The sequence below is a fragment of the Gallus gallus genome, chromosome 5, assembly GCF_016699485.2.
Source record: "Gallus gallus isolate bGalGal1 chromosome 5, bGalGal1.mat.broiler.GRCg7b, whole genome shotgun sequence".
NCBI lineage: Eukaryota > Metazoa > Chordata > Aves > Galliformes > Phasianidae > Gallus > Gallus gallus.
The window spans coordinates 11297897-11319037 of NC_052536.1; the positions used below are offsets into that span (position 1 = coordinate 11297897).

General features: G+C 40.3%; 1 protein-coding gene across 10 annotated transcripts in view; it reads right to left on the reverse strand.

Annotated features, from left to right (window-relative positions):
• The window catches only part of PLEKHA7 (pleckstrin homology domain containing A7), a 140592-nt gene that overhangs the window by 107861 nt on the left and 11590 nt on the right, over positions 1-21141 (reverse strand). Inside the window, exon 3 of one of the 10 annotated variants that reach the window (XM_046942005.1) lies at positions 2066-2102. The exons of 7 other annotated variants lie outside the window; for them this stretch is intronic. The gene's annotated coding sequence lies outside the window, so the exon portion shown is untranslated. Of the gene's footprint in view, positions 1-2065; positions 2103-8775; positions 9197-20545; positions 20732-21141 lie in introns of those variants that run through there. 2 more of the 10 variants (XM_015286639.4, XM_046942007.1) reach the window with 2 other exon arrangements.

Below are 21141 nucleotides of genomic sequence, written 5' to 3' on the forward strand. Positions count from 1 at the left end.
CCTCGAGAACCAACCAAAAATCTCACTGTAACCGCTCCCGGTAATGAAGTCATTTGGTCTCAATAATACCCCACGTTAAAATAATTATCTAACATTTTATGCTAATTTAAGTAGGCCACACTGTTTCTATTAAATTTGCCTTAGAGCTCTTCCTAATACATCTAGCTGCAAGAAAAGGTTTGGTTTGTTTTTCCTCTAAAACGTCGTTCATGTAAAATTTTATATTATGCAACCCACATTCCTTGAGAGCCTCCACATAGTGTTTGCCAGCTCTGTCGAAGTCCAGAAGATGTGCTACGTACATACCATCAGTTTTGTTATGCTGCTGGTACACAGAGAAGCCTTTGTGAAAATGCCATCGTTTATGACTGCACAGCAGAAACGCCTCCCATACTTGGGAGCAAAAGGGGAGGGGGGAGGCACCGTGGAGCTGCTCAGAGTTTACTCTCATGGCTGAAATGCTCTTTGCAGCTCCCGTGACCCTTGTTGTTCTGTGCCTTTGTAGTTGGGTAGTGCTCAAAGGAGCAATGTGTGAGGCATGGCAGAAAGTCAAGGAGGTCTCTTGTTATGTATTGTATGTACTGTACTTACATACAGCTCACTTTAAAAAGAAAAGAACGTTTTGACTGAAATAAAAATCTGATGTAAAGAAGGCAAAACCACCAAGTTCTTTTACTGAGGGATGCAATAAAAAACACCTGGAAATCTGCAAGCCTTATGCTACCTTTCCAGGTCACATATACATGTGAGAAATTAAACCTTTCCCCAAGCTTTTATTTTACTCATCACTGCAGGATCAAAACCTACAAAGTTTGGAAATACTCCCATTACTTCTTATTTACTTAATGCATGAGAAATGAAAATACATGCAAAGAAGTGCTCCTAGGAGTAAACGCTAGGCAAGCACCTCCATTGAAACCTAACTGACAAGGAGACCTAGCAAATTGGCAGTCCCTTCTACCTCAGTGCTTGCTTTTAATCACTTTACATTTAATTGCAGGTGCCCATGAAGTTTAAAAGCTAATACTCAACTCTGCTTAATACAAAATATTTTAAGCTGAAATATCATATTAATTAGTCAACAGTAGCTTAGTCTTGCTTTGAAATAATATTTACATAATGTTACAGCAGCAAACATGTCCCAGACAGTCCTTCCTAGGGGTACATTAAAAATAGAAACAAGCACATACAAGGCTTAGAGCAACATCAGAGAGAAGCCGTTGCATGGCAGCTGTGCGGTGCTGACAAATGTTCACTCTATTTTATCCAGAACTACCGCTAATTACTTGTACAACCTGACACCCATTCCCACATTGTTCATTCTCACAAACTGCATGAGGCAGATGGCGATGAATTTTTTCCCCACAGTGCCTCAACTACGTGCGACCGCTGGCATCCTACTTCCCATCCCGGTCACTTTTCGGAATTGGCCATAAATACCTGTTCTCCACATTCAGCTACCAGTAAAATGAAGCCCTGGCTGTCAAGAATCTTTTTACAGGTAGGATTTTTTCATCTGCAGGTAAGGTTTTTCGGACCGCCCTATTCAATTCTTTCTGATACTCAAGCAACTGCTTCTCTTCCCAGAGTCTCCCAGTTCTCCCAGCACCCCTTCGCCTTCCCAGACAATGTCTCATCTCTGCCTGCTCCTTTTTCAGATTCCCTGCCCTCTCCACAGGGCTTTTGCTGCTGCTTCTCTCACTGACACCTTCAGAATTTGGGAACTATCTATCACATGAAATCTGCTTATCATATTCAGGCACTTGGAAACAAGTTTTTGTTCATTTGTTTGCTTTGCAATAATACAAGACTGTAGGAAATCCTAGATGTTCCTAATGGGAGCATTTCTCCCCAGTCTGCGTAGAAGTTCCTATCTTTACCATTCTGCAAAAATTGAAATCATCTCATTACCCAGAAGCACACATTTTAACATCACTTTTCAGTTCTAAAAGTAAATAGTTGACAAACATCCTGCAAAGACCACACAGAACAGGACCACCTCTGCCTCAAACAAACGAGCATTCTTTTCACCCAGTATTTAACAAGTTAAAGATCCCAAACTTACCTCAAGGTCACTCTATGCAACCTGAAGTGTTTTCTCCCTTAAGAAGGAGGAAAGGGAGACAGATGAGTCTTTAGACTAGAATGATGAAAAAAAGCAATATAGCGCAAAAGCTAAGTTACAAGTTAATAGATGGGAACTTTGAACTATGGCATCTTTGTTACTCATGATGTCATTTAAGTAGAATAGGAGATTACACATAGGATGCATGTGATGATTTGTGGGCTATTTTATGTCATCTAAAAGTGGATGTACAGAAAGAAAGAAGCCAAAGTTTCAGTATGCTAGGCTGCTTTTCTGCATTGAGAAAAAGTATGAAGCCACACACAATGCCATGTAGCAAGCTTTCATATGTTTTACACTTTTGGCAAAGAGAGAATGTTTATGTTAGAAATTACTCAATCTGAATTGTAAAAGTAGAAATTACTCAATCTGAAATTACTATGGCTCTAGAGGTATTTAAAGACAAAAAGAACTCAAATAGACTTCTCTAGACCAAGAAAACTTTCCCCTCATGTGGCACGTCTGGTCCTAGATAGAAATTACAGATGGAATACCAGGCAAACTCTTACTCTCTAAGATCATACACAACACAGAAGAACCACAGTGTAGAAGCATTAACAGATTTCCTCATGATGGCAGCATAAACCATTCTGATGCAGCACTAAATGACAATACCCGTTGTTCTTCATACAACACAGGGAAATCTGAGCTGCTCCAGACAAAGCGGTTACTATTATTTTTTTCTGCCTCTACATGAGCATTCTTCCTACACAACTTTATGGTCATCATCTTTGATCCCCAGAATTTCATAGGAGAATTACACTGCTTCACATATAGAGTTGGTCGAGAAATAGGAGGTACCACACTAGAGAGTATTTAGACAAAGGATAGATAATTTAACGCAACTACCCTATATGCCCAATCAGATTCTGCACCATTTGTATCCTTCATTTTGTAAAGTCAGTGACAACTGCAGAATCCATGCAGTTGAGGAATCACCGAAGGTCCACCAAAGAATGATTTTCCATTGTTCTGTCTCTTCCTAGAGGCTCTACATTGCAAACAGGATGATAATGTGGCTTCAAAGGCTCCGTAATTTCCTTACAAGTAGCAGTAATTTAGAAACTGCCAGAATAGCTCATAAGGATTCTGAAAATCTTGCTTTTTATATTTTTGACCTTCCATGGGATACAAAGGACAAAAATCTATGAGAAAGCTAACTATATAACTTTTTAAGCTGTAAAATCTAACTTGCATCTGCATTTGCATAGATTTTGGATCACAACTAGATTATATCAATTAAGTCTGTGTTGATTAAGAACAGGTTTGAGATTGAAAAAGATGACTAAGCTTGGAAAGATTTTGCATAAAGGCTACTAATAGCGTATTCACACTTTTCAGGTTATCTTGGAAGCAAGGAATTGTCATCCAACCTCCAACAGCCCATCACCTTACTCTTTAAAAGGTTGATGTCTCTCTCACAACACACCATGGCAACTGCACTTGTAGTTGTTCCTTAGCCCAGTTCCAACAAAATAATTGAAGTTTTTTTATAATGGTTCAGTAGAGCATAAGGTAACCCAGACCACTGACAGACCAGGTTAGAAAGAGCCTTCCTAATCAGATTCTAATGAACAGAATACTGTTAAGCTGGCTGCAGCAAGGGGACAGCTAAGTCTCAGAGGAGAGGAGGCAGACAAGTAAGAACAAGAGTCAAAACCTGAGTGCAGTGCCATTGCTGTTTCCTGCTCAATTGCATGAGCTTCATACCTGCCTGTGCTCCTTACAAGTGCATGACACCTCACCACTTGTTTTTTTTCTGTGTGGTGTAATCACAGTGAAACATCAGAAGAGCATCTTGATATATTACATATTCACTCTATTGACCATCTCTACTTAAATATACCTGAACACCTTATCAATTTGCAGTTTCACACTATCTCTGATTAGTCACCAACTACTTGAAGGAAGCAATCTTCAGACTTTATCAAACTGAAGATAAACTACCATGCACCCTATTTCTAGACGTTAATAAAGACTGAAATAACAAACATTCAAAGGGAAAGGAGAGAGGGGGGAAAAAAATAAAAATCAGTCTGCTTTCAAAAAAAACCCAGCAGCTGACAGAAACACAAATGAAAGCTTTAGCCCATGCAATGCAGAAAGGTTGCATGAGTCCCAGGAGCAGCTTAACTTGCAGTATATATTGGAATACCACAGTCTGCACGACTTGGCATTCCTGGACAGAGCAAGGGAATGTTCTTGCACGTGGATATAAAAGCCAAAAGCAGCAGTGAGTAAGATTCCTTAACCTCATCTTGGCAATTCTACCTCTACTATGGTAAGAAGAGTGGTTAACACCGATTTTCACAAATCATACTCAGATTACAATGAGTGAAAAGATTGACCCTATCTTAATTTGAGGGTTCACAATAAGATTAAAACAAACCAGCAGCATCCTTTGTTTTTAAGGAATATACTCACTGCAAAGCAAACAGATACCACATCACAGATGAAGTAGCTTTAAAGTCTAAATCCATCCCCTGAACATTTATTGTTTCTAATAAAGTTATTATTCCTCCAGAAACCTTCCATTGTCTTCCTTCTGGTGAAGACACAAGCTTTACCACACTACCTCTGCTAGCAGGATTTTTCAAATGAGCAGCAAAGATTGGGACCAGCTGGAGCTCCAGAAAAGGATTGCCTCATTACTCGAGCCAATAAACAGAATACACCAGAGGAAAAAGCCAAGTTCTTTATCTAAAGTAAGAGGTACTAGGTTGAAAAATCCGTTACACACTTGTGTGTATTAATGCATTGTAAAACGATGCCGTAAAAATAAGACTACTGAAATAATTTACTGTACTTTGTTCCTTTAAGTGATATTTGGTGAAAGAAACATGATGAAGTCCATTGAAGTCATATGAAGAAATTCCGCAGATGTTATTAAAAACATGAATTCTGCTGTTTTCAGCAAGACATTTCTTCAAACATAGAATGAAGTTGCCATGGTCATATTGTGATAGAAAGCCTAAAACCATCAAAAGAAGCAAGTGGAACTTCATGACAGTCTGTTAATTTGCGGGAGGCGGGGCACGGCTGTGCAGGCATGGCTGTGCTGCATTCGGCCGAGAACTGGTGTTGTTTGGTTGTGCTGTGCCACAAGGGTACACGAGCCAGGCTGGTACACAACCCATTGCACACCACAGACACATACCTCGGGCAGCCCCTCGTTGGGTAGGGAGTAGGGCTGTTCTGTTTACAAACAAACCAATGCAAATGCCAGAGAAGGGAAAGGTGCCCACATCAGACAACAGGGATGGCAGGAGGCCAACAGATAGTGGATTGGCAGTAGTTAGCACAAGCCAGAATCTAAAACAGCATTCCCAAAATTTCTTCATCCACAACACAATCTGGTAGGTACAGGAAATAATGATAATAATCCTCAAATGGAATATACTAGAGGACGTTGAATTCCAGTTAACTGCTACATCAAAGAAAGTCACCTGCTCACTTCTGCTAAGGAGATTTTTGTTTCCATATGTAGCACTGTGATAACTACCCTTACATACATCACAGCAGTAAAGGACTATCACATAAAACAAGATTGCAACACACTCTGTTGATATAAGAAAGTTAAAGGAATGCTTAATTTAGCTACCTCCATCTTTTCTTCAGGTGGATCTTCTATTATTACTCTGCCATTTTAAGTACATCTCTACAAGAATTTGTCAGTTTATCTGTTTCCATAATAATGTAACACAGTGGAATTTTTTTTAACTCAATACTATTTTAAAACCTCACGCCACTACTTACTATAGCAGGACAGTGACAAATTGAGCTGCTCCAGCTCCAAAACATTTGGCAAAGTTTGCTCCTTTAAAAACTCGGAGAGCCTACTGTCTTCTGAAGCAAGAATATGCAAAAGAAGTCTTTGGTCTGTAGTATCTGAGAAGATAACCTGCTACAAGCTTGCTATACTAAAGTCCAATACAAACTAAGATTTAACTCTGTTTTTTTGTGGTTTTGTTGTTTTTTTTTTTTTCCTTAACCACCCTTTAAATGAACAGCGGGTGTGAGATAACAAAGCATTACAGCAGAGCAGGGGGAAGCAAAACCTTAAGACTTCAAGTCACATTTTAGTCTGCTGGGAAAAGAATATGGCTTTCCCAAGACACGAAGGCATCGGATTGTGTAATACTTTAAAAAGAAGAAAAAACTCCTTAGATTCTGAAAACAACTCCTTTAAATTAAAAAAAAACAAAACTTTTTTTTTTGCAAGCTTAAATGTTTAGTTACAAATATTTTAGCACATACGTGTTTCTCTTAGGGAGAACTTGTTTCTCTTACTGCTCCAGTGCAGTAAGATCCTAAAATTCAGATGTCTTTAAGATATGGTTGTTTATCGTTCTTTCTTACAGCCATATTTCACAAACATAGAGCTAAAGAGGAACTCTGTGCAAAAGCTGACCAAAAGCCAAGGTTACCGAGTCTTCTACAATTCTACAAAATACATTTTTAAGCAACACTAGAGCAGAGGACACAGCTGCCATTTAGAGGGCTCTTGACAGGCTGGAGAATATGCTGACAGAAACCTAACAACATTCAACAATGGCAAATGCAGATCCCTGCAGCTGAGAAAGAATAAACGCATGCATCAGTAATGGTGCCTGGCAAGAAGCCTTACAAAGCAGTCCTAGGGGTCCTGGTGAAGAGGTTGAACACTATTTATGCAACATTATAATAGGATGGTAATAGCAGGGTGGCAAAGTCATTGGCTGCAACAAATGAGAGCCAGCCCAAATGCAACAACCATGGATACAGGACGGAAGAACAGACAGAAGGAAAAGTGCTACTAAGCTCTGGAAGGCCTCAGGTAGGCAGGGATCCTCAGCAAGAGATGCTCTCACCTCCACTGCCAACCCTTAAATGAGGGCTGGGAACGGGTGGATCCTGGCTCCACCCCTTTCTGGTCACTCAGGCACATTGCATACACCTGAGCTCCTCTGGGTTGGCCCTGCCTTCCCACCAGGTGCTCCATCACTGCTTCAGGCTGTGACTTAGCATTTCCCCTGCAATTTATTATATGATTTTCATTCCTTATCTTACCTCTACATTACAGCATAGAAATGCAGAAGACATGCAAGCAAACAAACAACTGCCTACACTCCTGAATTTTCTCATACAAGCAGTATCAGGAAAGCGGGCAGAAAGGGACAGATAACCTTTAGCTAAAAAACATCACTTAGTACACCCAAATAAGCTGGCTCGCTGATGAGGATTGAGAAGTTCTTGCAGAAAAGCACAGGCTAACAAAAATCATTACAGGAGCCTCACCATGCTTCGCAGACTAAAAGTTCCTTGTCCCTGTCATTCCCTGAAGACAGGTCTGTCATAAACCAGTTTGAACAAGGATCAGCCTCTGTGGTTTCCAAAAGGACCTTCCTCACACACAGAGCTCCTTTGGTGCTTCAGCTGCACTCTCTAGAACAAGAGCATGCTAACACACTCCACTATTTTTTCCAAGGAGCTCAATGTTCCTGCTTGGAATAAAGATGAAGCTTCCATAAAGAGAGAAAAGCAAATGTAAAATTACACTATTAATGCTCAATTATCTACCCAAGAGAGGTGCAAACAGCAAGCTCTTGGAAGCATGAAGATTTGTAAGGTAATTCCACTTTTAAAAAGATATTATGTTCCTCTAAAACCAGCCGGGGTAAGAATTTTTATTACACTTAATTTCAGTATGTTCTCTCCTCTATGTCTCAAGAATGCCTGCAAATCCTGGATATAACCATACACAATTCCATTCTACAGATTCATCAAGAAATTTTCCTGGCTTAAACCTGTATTCTTTGAAGCATATTCAAAAACATTAATTCTTATGCTCTGCTCAACTGCCATTTGTAAAAGTATATTGTTTGTTTAAATCCAAACTGATTTGTTTCTGTGGTTTTATTCTTTCTGAACTGTTTTTGTAATATCAAAAATTCCAGCTCCTCGTTAAAAAAGGGAGACACCCGGCATCACAATCCTGCATTAATTACAATCTGATATTTGTAGTGAGGAAGAAACGCCAAGTATAGATTGCATGATCTGCTCATCTTTAGGAAATCTATCTTTACCATTAAAAAAATATATATATATACCCTTACACAACCAATGTTCTTCTATTTACACTTCCTCACAATTGATACCATGGAGCTTAAATCTGTAATCATCTCTCAGTGGTTACATGCCATAATCGCCTCCTCATGCTACCTAAATAGTTTCTTTCTGAAAATAAAATTAATGCTACCAACTCTCCCCCCCACACACAAAATCAGATACGCTGTCCAATGCACCTCTTAACAAATATTATGATAAGATTTCTTATTGAACAATAACATTAAAGTCACAAATCCTATGCTATTTGTTCGATTTCATTGAGTAATAGGAGTAGATCAGCATCCAAATTCATCACCTTAAGTTAGAAATATGAGTTTGTTTGCCATCTATGAAACCAATTTTGCAGCTAGTCAATAGCACAAAGACCAATAAACCCAACAAAAGGCTTCTGACACCATTGCAAATAACACCATATTAGCATAGGAAGCAGACTGCAGCAGATCGCAAATTAGTTGCAATTTTCAACCTGGCGACATAAAACATTTGAAGTACAAAAACCAATTCATGCTACTTATTCAGACGAATCACTTCAATTTGCTCACCAGAAGCTATATGCAGTCAGGCAATCCTTCTGCTTCCTGGGATACGCAGCAGCGTGCCGCCTGTAACTTGATTTTGGCCACGAACTCTTGGAGAACACTGCTGCAGCACAATCCTGTTTTCTACCTTAGCATAAATGTCATCTCTCGAAGTATAGGAAAGCCATGCCATCTTGCAGGTTGGGCTCTCATTCCTCACATCTCTAGAACCAAGCTGGTGGTTTCTGAAGCTGTTAGGCAACACATTTTGTTAAATGTCACACCAAGTACATTCCATACAGTGGAATGTACGTGGTGTCCCTGCACAAACCACATCCTCCCACCACAGCTGGAGATTTCAAAGTTCCTTTGTATTTATTGCTCGGAATGAAGGGACAAAAACACCCCACTTTCACAGAAGTAACTCTCCACACACCAAAACAGTAGTTTGGCATTTTGCAAAGTTTTTGAAAAAGAAATCTCAAAGGGTAGCTAGAAAACATGCCAGGCACTAAAACATGTCTACAGGAAAGTCCATGTGCCATAGCTGTCACCTGGTGAGCTGGGTGTCTACGCATTCTTACACAAACCAGACTCTGCAAGTGCTACTTTAAGGCCTAAACTATGTTGAAACCATGAATGTTTGTATTCAAAATGGCACAACACATCCATTATCTAAAAGCATTTGTAAAGTGCCCATTTTAAAATCCAAAGCTTAAAACTCTTCTGATGAAGCTTAAATGTAGCTACCATTTAGCAAACTGTTAATTCTTCTTGCCTCTGCCAAGGATTTTTGGCATACTAGCTTCATTTGAAAGTTCACATGAAATCCACAGTAAGCTTTTGCAGGTAAAACTACTTCATTTTAATCTCACATTGGTTTTATTTACCTGGAACTATTATAGTTTCCCTATAACTGATGTGACAGGTGTAAAAAGCTAAGCAGAGGTAAGAGGTATTTAAGAAAATGAATGTAAAGAATAACTATTTGAAGTAATTAATTAGATAAGTATATAAAGCAGCCCTTCAAGGACAATTGCTAAATCTTAAGGAATGCCATCTCCTGGGAGTCCTAAATCTCTAAGACACGTGCTACTTAACGCTCATTTGCCATGCAGTTCCACTGAACGTGTAATCTTCTACAGGGCACGCATCCAACAAAGGTCCCAGTGCTACTGAAAGGCGCAGTCCCACCTCCTACATTCTCAGCACTGGCTCCGCACCAGCACTGGAGCTTGTGCAGCCATGCAGTGAGGTGAAGAGCAAGCAATTCGGCTGAAACTAAGCTATGATAGGATTTATCCTTCCCCTAGATCAAACAGGTGATTTGGCGCATCAAGCTGCTAAACAAGTGTTCCAGGGCTGCTCAGGAATAGGCAGCAGAAATGCTAGCATCCCTTTCATTGACAGCTCAGTTTAAGATCAGTTTAATTCCCTTGTGAAACTTGTTAGCTAGTCAATTTATATTCCTCTCATGACAGCACTCAGTACGGCACTCCACCTTTCTCTTCTAATGATGATGATGAAGTTGAATTAATCGGCTTGTGTAACTCAGTCATACAATATCCAAAACCCACCAAAATCAGCAGGCTTCAGGTTATACCTTTAACGACCGAGAGAGTGGTGAGTGGTGCCGCACTGGAACATGTTGCCCAAGGAGGCTGTGGATGCCCCATCCCTGGAGGCATTCACGGCCAGGCTGGATGTGGCTCTGGGCAGCCTGGTCTGCTGGTTGGCGACTCTGCACATAGCAGGGGGGTTGAAACTGGGTGATCATTGTGGTCCTTTTCAACCCAGGCCATTCGATGATTCTATGATATACTATTCTTGTCCTTGGCTTGTATAATCTAAGGAAGTTTATTACAATCTTACTTCCAAAAAAAAGGACTGCAGTACCCTCAATGCTTTATCATGGCTTTGCTGACTTGAATCTCTCTTGTTCTTTGTCTTTCACTTAGATACTCCTGCTGACAGTATTTTGTTAGTGCTTTCAAATTTGAAAGTTGACAACAGAGGAGCAAAACTAAGGACTTTATCAAATGGTTAAAATGTATTCTGCCTGCATACAATTAACAGTAAAACCAAACACTGAAAACCAGCAAGATATCTGAATTAGCTGAGAAGTAGAACTTTCCTTAATCCCACAGAATATCTTAATTAAATAATAGTAGTAATAATAATAATAATAATAATGGAAACGTTACAACATAGAAGCAAATATCCATTTTGAAAGAATAGGAAGCTACAAACACTGGCTAACAAGGGGATAATCTCTCCTCTGGACCTAACTCAGTGAGCTCAGAAACTGACAAGTGAGTATTAATATTAGGATGTTTGTTGAAATAAAAGTTCCTTACTCAGAACAACTACAGAAGTGACTTTTCTAGCCTGTACCTGCACTGGCTGCCTAAGTCGGAAGTAAACAACCGTGCATTAAGTTTTCAGGTAAGACATAGCATGGGCTTTACCTGTGATATCTCTAAACATCAACAGCTGAGCCAGTCATTCGCTGCATTTCACAGAGCAAAGAAAGAGAATTGGGGAGAACGACGTATGTAATCTATTTTATATATCTGCCTTAAGACAGATGAAGCTGCCTCAGACATGCCTTTCTTCTGCTGCCTACAAATGAATCCCAAAGCAACAGTCTCACGTGAAAACACAGAGTGATTCTAAAACAGCCTCTGCAGATAAACTTGCACATGGCACATAAGATGCTAAAGGCAGAACCAAAACTGCAATTCTATTACAGGAAAAATCAACAATTAAGAAGCTTGGTTAAAACTGATCCTACTTGATTTTTCACAAATGCTTTGCTTCTTTTCCTAAAACTGCAGTAACATTAAAAAGCTCTTAAATTATTTGAGGAATCTGTATTTCTGAAGCCTAGTATGAAAATATATTCTAAGTAAAGAAACTTGATAAGGGATAAAATAACCAATAAATTTGGCATTAATCTTCTCCATCTACATTTTTACTATAACAGTATTATCTGGCTTTCTACACATGCATGTATACATGTAGTTTAAAAAAATAAATATATGTATAAGTATTCTACCAAAGCTGTTTATTTTCAGACTGCAATGAAAAGCTATGCAAGCTAAAATATTAAATCCAAAATAATTTATTAAATCAATACTTAAATGTTCTTCAGGCAAGATCAGTGCAGTTGAATACCCTCAAGTCACACGGAATTTGTTCTTACACACATACAACTACACAACACATCCACTGACCACCTGGAAGTTTCCCCTCACAAAACCTGTGAGTTTTTAACTATTGCTTTAAATAATGTATGTGATTTAAATAGTTCATTAAATCAATAACTATAAACAATAGCTATACACAGTACTAGACTTCGAAATTAAATATGCTCATATTTATATATTAAATGCTGCAGAGGAAGTGCTACGGCAGCACATTTAGCAGACAGAGTTATGCTGGGCAAGACGTTGATAGGGACAGGAATGCACCAATACTGAAGAGAGTAACTTTCTGATCAGTCAGTCAGTAAGAGCCTTCAGGATTGGACTACGTTATGAATACCCAAGAATGTTAAGGAAGGGGACACCATAAGAACCAATCTGGTTTGAAACCAGTTCCCTTTGTCTTTTATGCCATTCATTGTGGACTTTTACAAAACTCTGGAGCTATACTGGCATTCACAGGACTTGCTCCACAAGCTCCACATCCTAAAAACTTCACTCTTTCTCAAAATGCTTGTCTACATTAAATTCCAGTTTTAATACATTTCCTGTATCTGACAAAAATTCAACTGCAGTAGAAATGCACGTTAAGAGCCTAATAACAGATAAAATGAATCTGCAATATGCCCAATCCTTATGCAATTGTGAATACATTCATTTTCAAGAAATTTATTTTCTCCCCACTCATTTGAGCAGCCCATTATTTGGCATTCTCCCATTATCTATCCCTTCAAACTTCACTTACAAATATGCACAACCATCAGCACACTCAGCTTACTCGAAAGGATGTTGCTAAAAGCTCCTATAAAAGGAAAAGATGGAGACAGATTGCTGGTTTACCTCAGAGAACAGAAACAGTTTCTGAAAAAATCAAAAGATAACAGAAAAAAACCTTTACTTTTTTTTCAGCATTTCATTCAACTATGCTAATCTGCTAGTCTGCAAGTAAACATATGCTTCTTAACAGTTTTGCTCTACTTCCCACACAATTTTTGCCTCCTATTTTTATACATATTCACCAGTGCTCACTATGCATGGGTAATTGGGTAGAAATGTCATCACAAAAGACAGCACGCACATTCTGGCAAAACCTTGTAGGCAAGGAGAACTGACTGGCTTTACGCCAGCAAGGAGGGCGGTGGGACCTGAGATGTGTAACTTGAAGGTCAACACCTTGGTTACAGGCAACATACGAAGCTCTTTATCAGCTTTGACTTTGAGCTCAGGAGATGACCATTCCTGCGAACACTTCAGGAGAGCAATGGACACATATGTGTACCTAAAGAATTAACATAAAGAAATGCTATAAAACATCCTATTCCTCTATTGTGAAGCAATTTTCTACGTGTTTATTTCTACTTGTAGTCTTGGTCAATACTCTTCTGACTTACTGACACCTATTCCTCCATTGCTAAGATTTCCAGGGTTCTTGTCCAGGATGCTTCTGCTCAAGCCACCAAGTTCCAGCACTTCCCAGTACCAATCTCACTGCTCACACATTCCTACATTTCCTTTGCGTGGTTGCTGAATACAACAGAATCTCCACAACTTTTTTCAGATGGTTACAAAATCAAGTAACTGAATGGAACTTACAAGGCACACATAATGAGGGTTTAATTACATTCATGTGTTGCAACTGAATTTATGGTCACACAGAATTTCAGCTCCAGTAATAATTGTGCAGAAATAATTATGCAGACCTAGCAGATCCTTGTGCATAAAGGAATAAATACACTGCGACCATGCTAAGGTGGCAAGTAGCACTATAAACTCTTCTAACCTATTTGCTTTGGAAGAATATCACTGTAACTATTTCCTTAAAAATGAACAGTTTATGGATTTGATAATTGAAGTATTCACAGAAGCTCAATTTCAGTAAGATTCAAACTTGTGAACACGACCTAGAATCTAAGTTCATTATTTAGCTCAAGAACAAAAGGTCTAAAGAAACACCATAAAGCATGACACGTTTGAACGTTAACTGATGAAGAAATTATCTACTCTCAAAAGACACTTTTGAAGTCACCAGCTGAACTATCACTAAATAACATCAAATTCATTACCAACCAGGCCATCATTTCTTTGAGTTCAAGATACCACCCCATCACCACAGTAAACCATCAGAGAACCAAGCCTATAAGTGCCACCGCCGCTATCTGTAGCAGTATGTATACCCCGTGTGTTGACAGTACAGGCATCTTACTTTGTGTCCAATATAACAAATAGCATGGAGTTAGAGCTGAAAAAAATGCATACATGTGCCGAGTGACATAAAAAAAAAAAAACAGTGTTAACTTCATTATTCAACTAAATATTTGTGAAACAGACTTCGAAAGCAAGTAAAGTTTTGAAATATAAGGTGTTTTAATTTTCTATTACTGTTCAACTACTTCAAGTGCAGTAATTGCACGCCATTCACATACTGCATGCATTTTAAGGAATACATACTAAGACATTTAGGTCAAGTCAAATGGATATTTTTCCAGGCTATAAAGATATTCCCCCCTGGCTTCTCCTTGTCAAAACCCTGGAACACCTCATACAAAGGATTTTATTACAGTACAGTGCCCTTGGTAAGGCACTGTGCTCTGTACACCAACCAATTTTCTCCGCAGGAGAAGAATGGAGAGCCGCAGTACATGATATATTCAGAAGCACCACAGCTAATACCACAAGCAACATGGCCAAGTGAACATTCCCAAGATTTGGCTCCGGCTTTAAACCACAGAACAGACAGCTTTATTCACAAAGGAGACATCCAGCAACACCATGTTGTTTGGTTTGGTAATAACTGTATTTTTCCCCACAGAAAGTGACACAGTAATCACAGAAATAAAGAGTGGACCAGGATTTACTCATTTACAGACCAGTGTACAGCTGATGAATCCCCTAACAATGCCTTGGAAAAGCTTGTGGCCAAACATTATGTGTTCAGGAATGGTTGCTCCCACTCTGTACGCATCCCTCCACCAATTCCTTCCCTCTCCTGCATTACTGACTGTGAAAAGTACCATTTCTCAGACTGCATATAAACATACCATCCATTGTTCTAACAGTGCAGAAGCGTGAAAACCACACATGACTTAGAACATTTCAAACAAGGTTTTTTACTGAAGGTACAGCGCTGAGTTAGTGGAGTGTAATGAGAAATATTCCGTCTATTAAGCACACTAATCAATAACGAATCTTAACTGAAGGTATTATTTTCCAAAGCCAAAAGGCAGCACCAGACGTTAAACGTGGTTACTTTGAGAAGCGCCATTCACAGCAGACTATGAACAAAAGTCATCATTGTGACAACAAGGCGGACTGCGAGCACTTCAACACTGCAACAGGCCCTCTATTGTGCTAGCCAAGAGCTTTAGCGATTTGAAGTAACAATGAAGTTCTAATGGAACTTCCCAGGAATCTACTGCTTGGATGCTGGATAGGGCTCCACTGGAAAAACTTCTAGCAGCATCTCCATAAGCCCTTACAACTCGAAGCACAACTCCCAAAATGGCATTTAACGTGTCTTGTTTTCTACAAATCTAATGCATTTTTCCCCCTCACACGTATGGATACAAGTTCTGCAGTTCTGTGCTGATGGAAATGAGCAATCCTGTCATTTCTACACGTGCTTGTGTGGGAAGAGGGAAGGTATGTTTGTTTTTAAATGCAGCTAGCACAGCTTGTCATCATTCCCAGACTCTCGATTTAGAGCACAAAGGGTTTTCAAGAAGTGTTTTATTGGCTGTACGAGATCCAAGGCGTGCATGTATCTACAGGCACATACATCTGTTGCATAGGTGTACAGCTCTGGATTTCTACCAGCTTTCCTGCAGTTTAGCACCGATTTAAGTTAGGATTTATAGCGAAGAGCGGCAGAGCTTTCATGAGTAATTCAAGCAAAGCCACAATTAAAACTTTCAAAACAATAATTACTTGGTGCCAATTACGACAGTACCTCTTCTACAAACATGCTTTATGAATCCACAAAGGGCTAACCACAGACAGCAGAAGCTTAGCCTTAACTCACGTTTTTCTAGTTTCTTTCAAGTCGCATACAAATCCAAACCTCCAGTGATTTTTACACTTTGGATTGTTGGCACAACACTGAAAGGAAGAGAGCTTTAGTTTGGAGTTAGTTATGTTTGTGCTTCCATGCGAAACCAAGTTAAACAGCTCTAAAACTAGGTGTTAATACAGTCTTACTTACAGTCTTACAGCTAAAATGTTGCTCCCAAGGAGTAAACAAAATGAGTTACCGGCACAGGCACTTTCTCATTCCAACGAGATTAAAATTCCACAACAGCCTCAAAATGAAACTGTTAGAAGACACAGAAGCCCTGCAGAACGCAGCTGAAAGAACTGTCAGGATATCCTTTCTTTCAGCATGTGTTCAGTTTCCTATTTTTTATTTTTTTATTTTTATTTTTTGGAGCACATACATTGCAACAGTATATATACAATAAAGTAAATATATAAAAATAAATATACAATAAAGTAAAAAAAAGCCAGTAAGGTAAGTTTTCTTTTAAAGGGAAAAGAAAGCATTGAAATTATATCATTTTTACAAGCAAACTACAAAAATAAGCACACTGTGTGCAAAGGCACATACATCTCAGGAAAAATACACAGCTCAATAAAAAAGAAATCCCAGTAGAGAACTAGCAGCAGAAGAACTATAGGGAACATTGGCAGGAGAATGAATGCTTTTCATGATTAATCACGACATGTCTAACCAAATAGAATTATTAAAAATTAGCATCCGTGTTACTCAACTGATGTAAGAAAATCATTAGCGCCACTGTACCCTTCCACAAGAAGTATTCAGAAAGTTTCAGCCATCCTCTGAATAACCACGCAGACGTGCTGCAGAACTGAACAAAACCAGAAGCGTCTGTTTTCCTGATGCAAACTACTGACTTTTAAAGGAATGATTTAATGACAAATTTCGGTTACAAGTCTATTTTAGAATGTTAACTACAACAAAAAAATGCCAAGTGACTGATGCCAAAAAAGGAATTCCCATGCCTTCATTTTACATAGAGACCGACCTGATACTTTTTTCCAACCTGGAAAATACTTCAGTGCTTTGAGATTAATAATGCAGAGGTTCATTATTAAAGAAATAAGGTGGGTTTTTTTGTTTGTTTGTTGTTCTTTTTTACCTTATATGTGAATTTAGTTGAGCAAAAAGTATGTTAAGCAATCATCCATGCTTTGCTGCAGAGAGAATTTTTGCTTCAACTTCCCAGATTTTCTAAGTTGTTTGTGTTGCACTGGCAAAAGTTTCCCACCAATCTCAGAGCATAAGCAATGGTTTATAAGGCTTAAATCTCCCCATTTTAAATAGGCAAACACACCAAATCCTACCACAATTATGCTCAGCTCTCAGTGAGATTGGAAAGCCCCTGAAGATTAGTTGAGCTGGCATAAAACAAATCCAACCTGCCAGAGCAATTCATCTGGCTTCTGTGCTCCTCCCTGCTGCCATATTTCCTGAGGGATGCTCAAAACCAGAGGTGTTTCAAGTTGGATAAACTCTTCTGGCATTCTGCTCCTGTATTCTTTTTTATGAGTAGAGAGGTCCCTCATCATGTGATGGTGAGACTTGGGAATGAAGGTGAACAACTGAAGAGCCTCAGTGTGCTCTCTGAGCTGCCAAGAGCTCACATTGCTGTTGTAGGCACTCACAGCCTTGCACCTGATTAAGTGAAGGCACACAGGCATCAATGCATGGAGAAGGAGCAACAGGCACAGGGCTGTAGGTTTTCTCAAAGAACGTGGCTCATCTCACTACAAAGAGTGGGCACCTCCAAATTGAATGGTGAGCCATATTTACTACACACAGTGTACAAATCCAATTATTTCTCCCATTTACAACCTTGCTGATTAACAGTGATAAAGTGCAAACTCTGCAAAAATGTCCGCATGGTTGTATCTTGCATTAGTTACAGCACTTTACATTGCAGTGCTCATAGCACTCCCAGTTACATTTCCTCCCATTTTATCAGTCTTCCATATGACTGAACAAATGTATACGCTGTTCTTATTAGCACAACTAAAAGTTACTGGTTCCAGCAACATATTCTCACCCCGTCTGATTTTACTCCTCTCAGCACTACCAGGTGCACGAATCAGAATCAGAAAGCATTCTACTTTGAATTCTCAGATATCCAACAATTCCAGGTTAACTACGAAAACGGAGATGTCAAACTACTTCTTTTTAAGTTACGAAACTAAGGAGCTTGGAGAAAAGAAGCATCACGTCAGTCTTTTTTCCCAAGAAGGATTCATCCACAGGCATGCATGCCAAAGCCATGTACTCCCTAGCGGCAGCAGAGCCAGCACCAGGAATGCCCTCTTGTGGCACAGCAGAAGCCTGCAGAGCCCCAGTTTCCTCAGTTGCAATTAACACAACAAAGTATTTCTCAGGGCTTGCTTTAAAACTAAAACGAGATGGAAAGAATACAGGAAATGGAAGTAAAACTGCAGGTGCTGATCAGAGTCTGAAGAAACGTTTGAACTTCATTTCTCTTCACGTTGCTTGCTTTCTTCTTCGAGTGTTACTGTACGTAGTGGGAACCTCTGGTCCTTCTTGTAAATCTGTCGGTAATCAAATTCCTGGGAAAGCTGTTCCAGGAACGGAGCTCTGTTACTGTGACAGACTCCTGAAAGAGGACTCTTCATGCCTTTTGCAACCTTTTGTTACAGACATGCCTAAAAGCAGTTTCACTGGTCAAGTATCTGTGCATTCTGACACCTCCAACAATAGGAAACAACTTGCAAGCCTGCCCCTCTCATCCCCACAGGCCCTGATTCTCAGAGGTGTACCACTGAAGCCAGAGGAACAATCAACAAACGAGAGCACAGCAATTTGTTTCCCCATGGAGATAAGCTAACGCACTACATATTTTTCCGTTAAAGAAGGGGCCTCCATTCCTTTACATGAACGCGGCATCCTTTGCACAGGTTTTATTTTTGCAGCTTTTTAACTCTCCGTCTGCCAAAATGCCATTAGCGTAGCACTTCACATGCAAGCAAACGGGGGGGGGGGGGGGGCAGCAGGAGAGCCTTAGACGTACAGCCAGGACCCAGCGGGCCGATGCCCAGCGAGGGGGGGCCTTCACCCCGCGCCCACAATGCAGCACAGTGGCGGGCGCATTCCTGAGCCCATCGCTCTTGGTTGCATTTTCCCAAGCCGTGGGGATCCAGACCGGCTGGCGGCACGCCACATTATTCATCAGCAGAGTCGCCAGCTACTTGTTTGCATCGTCCTGCCATCAAAGGTGTTACTGCACTTTTTCAAAACACGGTTCAAGCGGGAAGCAGTAGTTTTTAAGCACAGGAATACCGGGTTTCAGCAGGCAGTTGCTTTGCAGCTGCCCAAGCTGCGTTCCCATTTCCCTACAGCTTTCTGCAAGGAGCAGGCAGGTCAGAGAGCACTAGGCTTGATAGGAAAAACCACTTGGTTCCAAGAGGAAGCGAGCCAATCAATATTTTCACCTCTGTGGAGTAATTAACAACCAACAAACAAAAATACACCACTCTTTCACCGCCTGTGATCAGCCCTCAATCAGAGCCTAAATCTCAAGTGGAACATTCAACCTCAGAGAAAGAACAAAACATCCTGGTGATGTGAGTATCTGACGCTTCTGTTTTCAGAGAGAAACTATCCATGCTTGCGTTACAAAAAGGCATTTTCCAAGTTTGGAACTGAAGTTTCAAGCTATGAGAGAAATTTGTTAGAAACACTTGTTATCAAGCAACGCATATTTAAATGAAGTTATTACTTAAACTTTAGTGAAAATACTACATCACTGTATTAGTGAGAGCACAAACGAAGTTAAAAATCATTTTCTGGACAGGTTGCACTGAGCAGTTTGTGGGCAGGTGAAACACAAGCCTTCCTGCAAAGGACTTCCCTGTGTCCTGTGATTTCCTGGCACCTTGGGATCCCCTCCCACCCCAAACTGCAGAGCAACCACAGAAACACATTGCTGACACTGAGCATACAAGCACGTTCCATGGGCAGAGCCCACTGACCACACTGCACAGCTCCTTGGAGAACTCAGAACTACACAGCAGAAGGGTCAGACTGCTCCTCATCCCAGCACAACCACATGGGAAACCAGAGGGACCTGAGCTATCTCTATCGCTCTGCACTCACAGCACTTACAGTAAAGATTCCCAAAGCAGAGAGAGTCAGGAGTTATTAAGCTGAGATTTTCTAGGTGTAGTTCAGTTCAACAGCTCTTTTCTTTCCACAATCAATTAATTTTTTCACTCCACTTGAAATCAGTAGATCAATAGCCCCCTTCAGAGTTATCCTTCCCTGTCTATTTACTACACTGCAATCTTACTACTGAAAAGGAAACATTAGGAATCAGACTGAGTAAAGCCAGCCCATAAAAAAAAAAAACAGAGACCTAATCAAGATGCCCACCTGCCAAAGTTGAGGTCTCTCACATAGCTTTCTTTACCTAGCTTTCCCCCACTGCTTGGGGAACATAAGGAACACGTGCATGTACATACACCCTTGAAAAAGGAGTGGCATGGGTTGGGGAAGAAGAGAAAAAGAAATCACCAAGTTTCCTTATTACCTCAGAGCAGCTGTTATGTCACACCTCAGACACCAAGCAGTAGTGCCGCAGCTTTGCGAGGCTTCCTCTTCACCCAGCCTCCCTCAGGCACATCGTAACAACATTCTTGCCTCCATAACCCAGCCCAGACCACCGACTGCAGTGCTGTCCCTGCCGTCCGCAGCTTTCTGAGCCTGGCCGTCCTCTGCTCCTGGAAGGAAGTGCTCAGTTTCTGTACCCACCCATCTTGACTCACTCTGCAAGTCTCCTCTCCGGGGGCACCGGTTCAGCCATTCAGACAGAGAACACCATTTCCCAACCCCTACAGGAAGTACCTCCTCATAATCCTCGAGCAGTTGAATGCTAAGAAGGTTTGTCTGTCATTTACAGTTTCACTTCAGTGTGTGCATGTTTAAACAAATGGCACTGACTACTCAAGCCAGGAGTATCTGTGTCTTGGCACCACTGATGGAATAGGAACAGTTTCTCATCAGTAGCAGCATCCACATTGTGGCTAGAACCAAGTCTAGGTTCAGGCAAGTGCTGAGCTGTCTGCTGTAGGTCCCCTGCTTGTTTCCAGCTACTTTGAGCTACTAAGACCATACACAAGCTGTGAC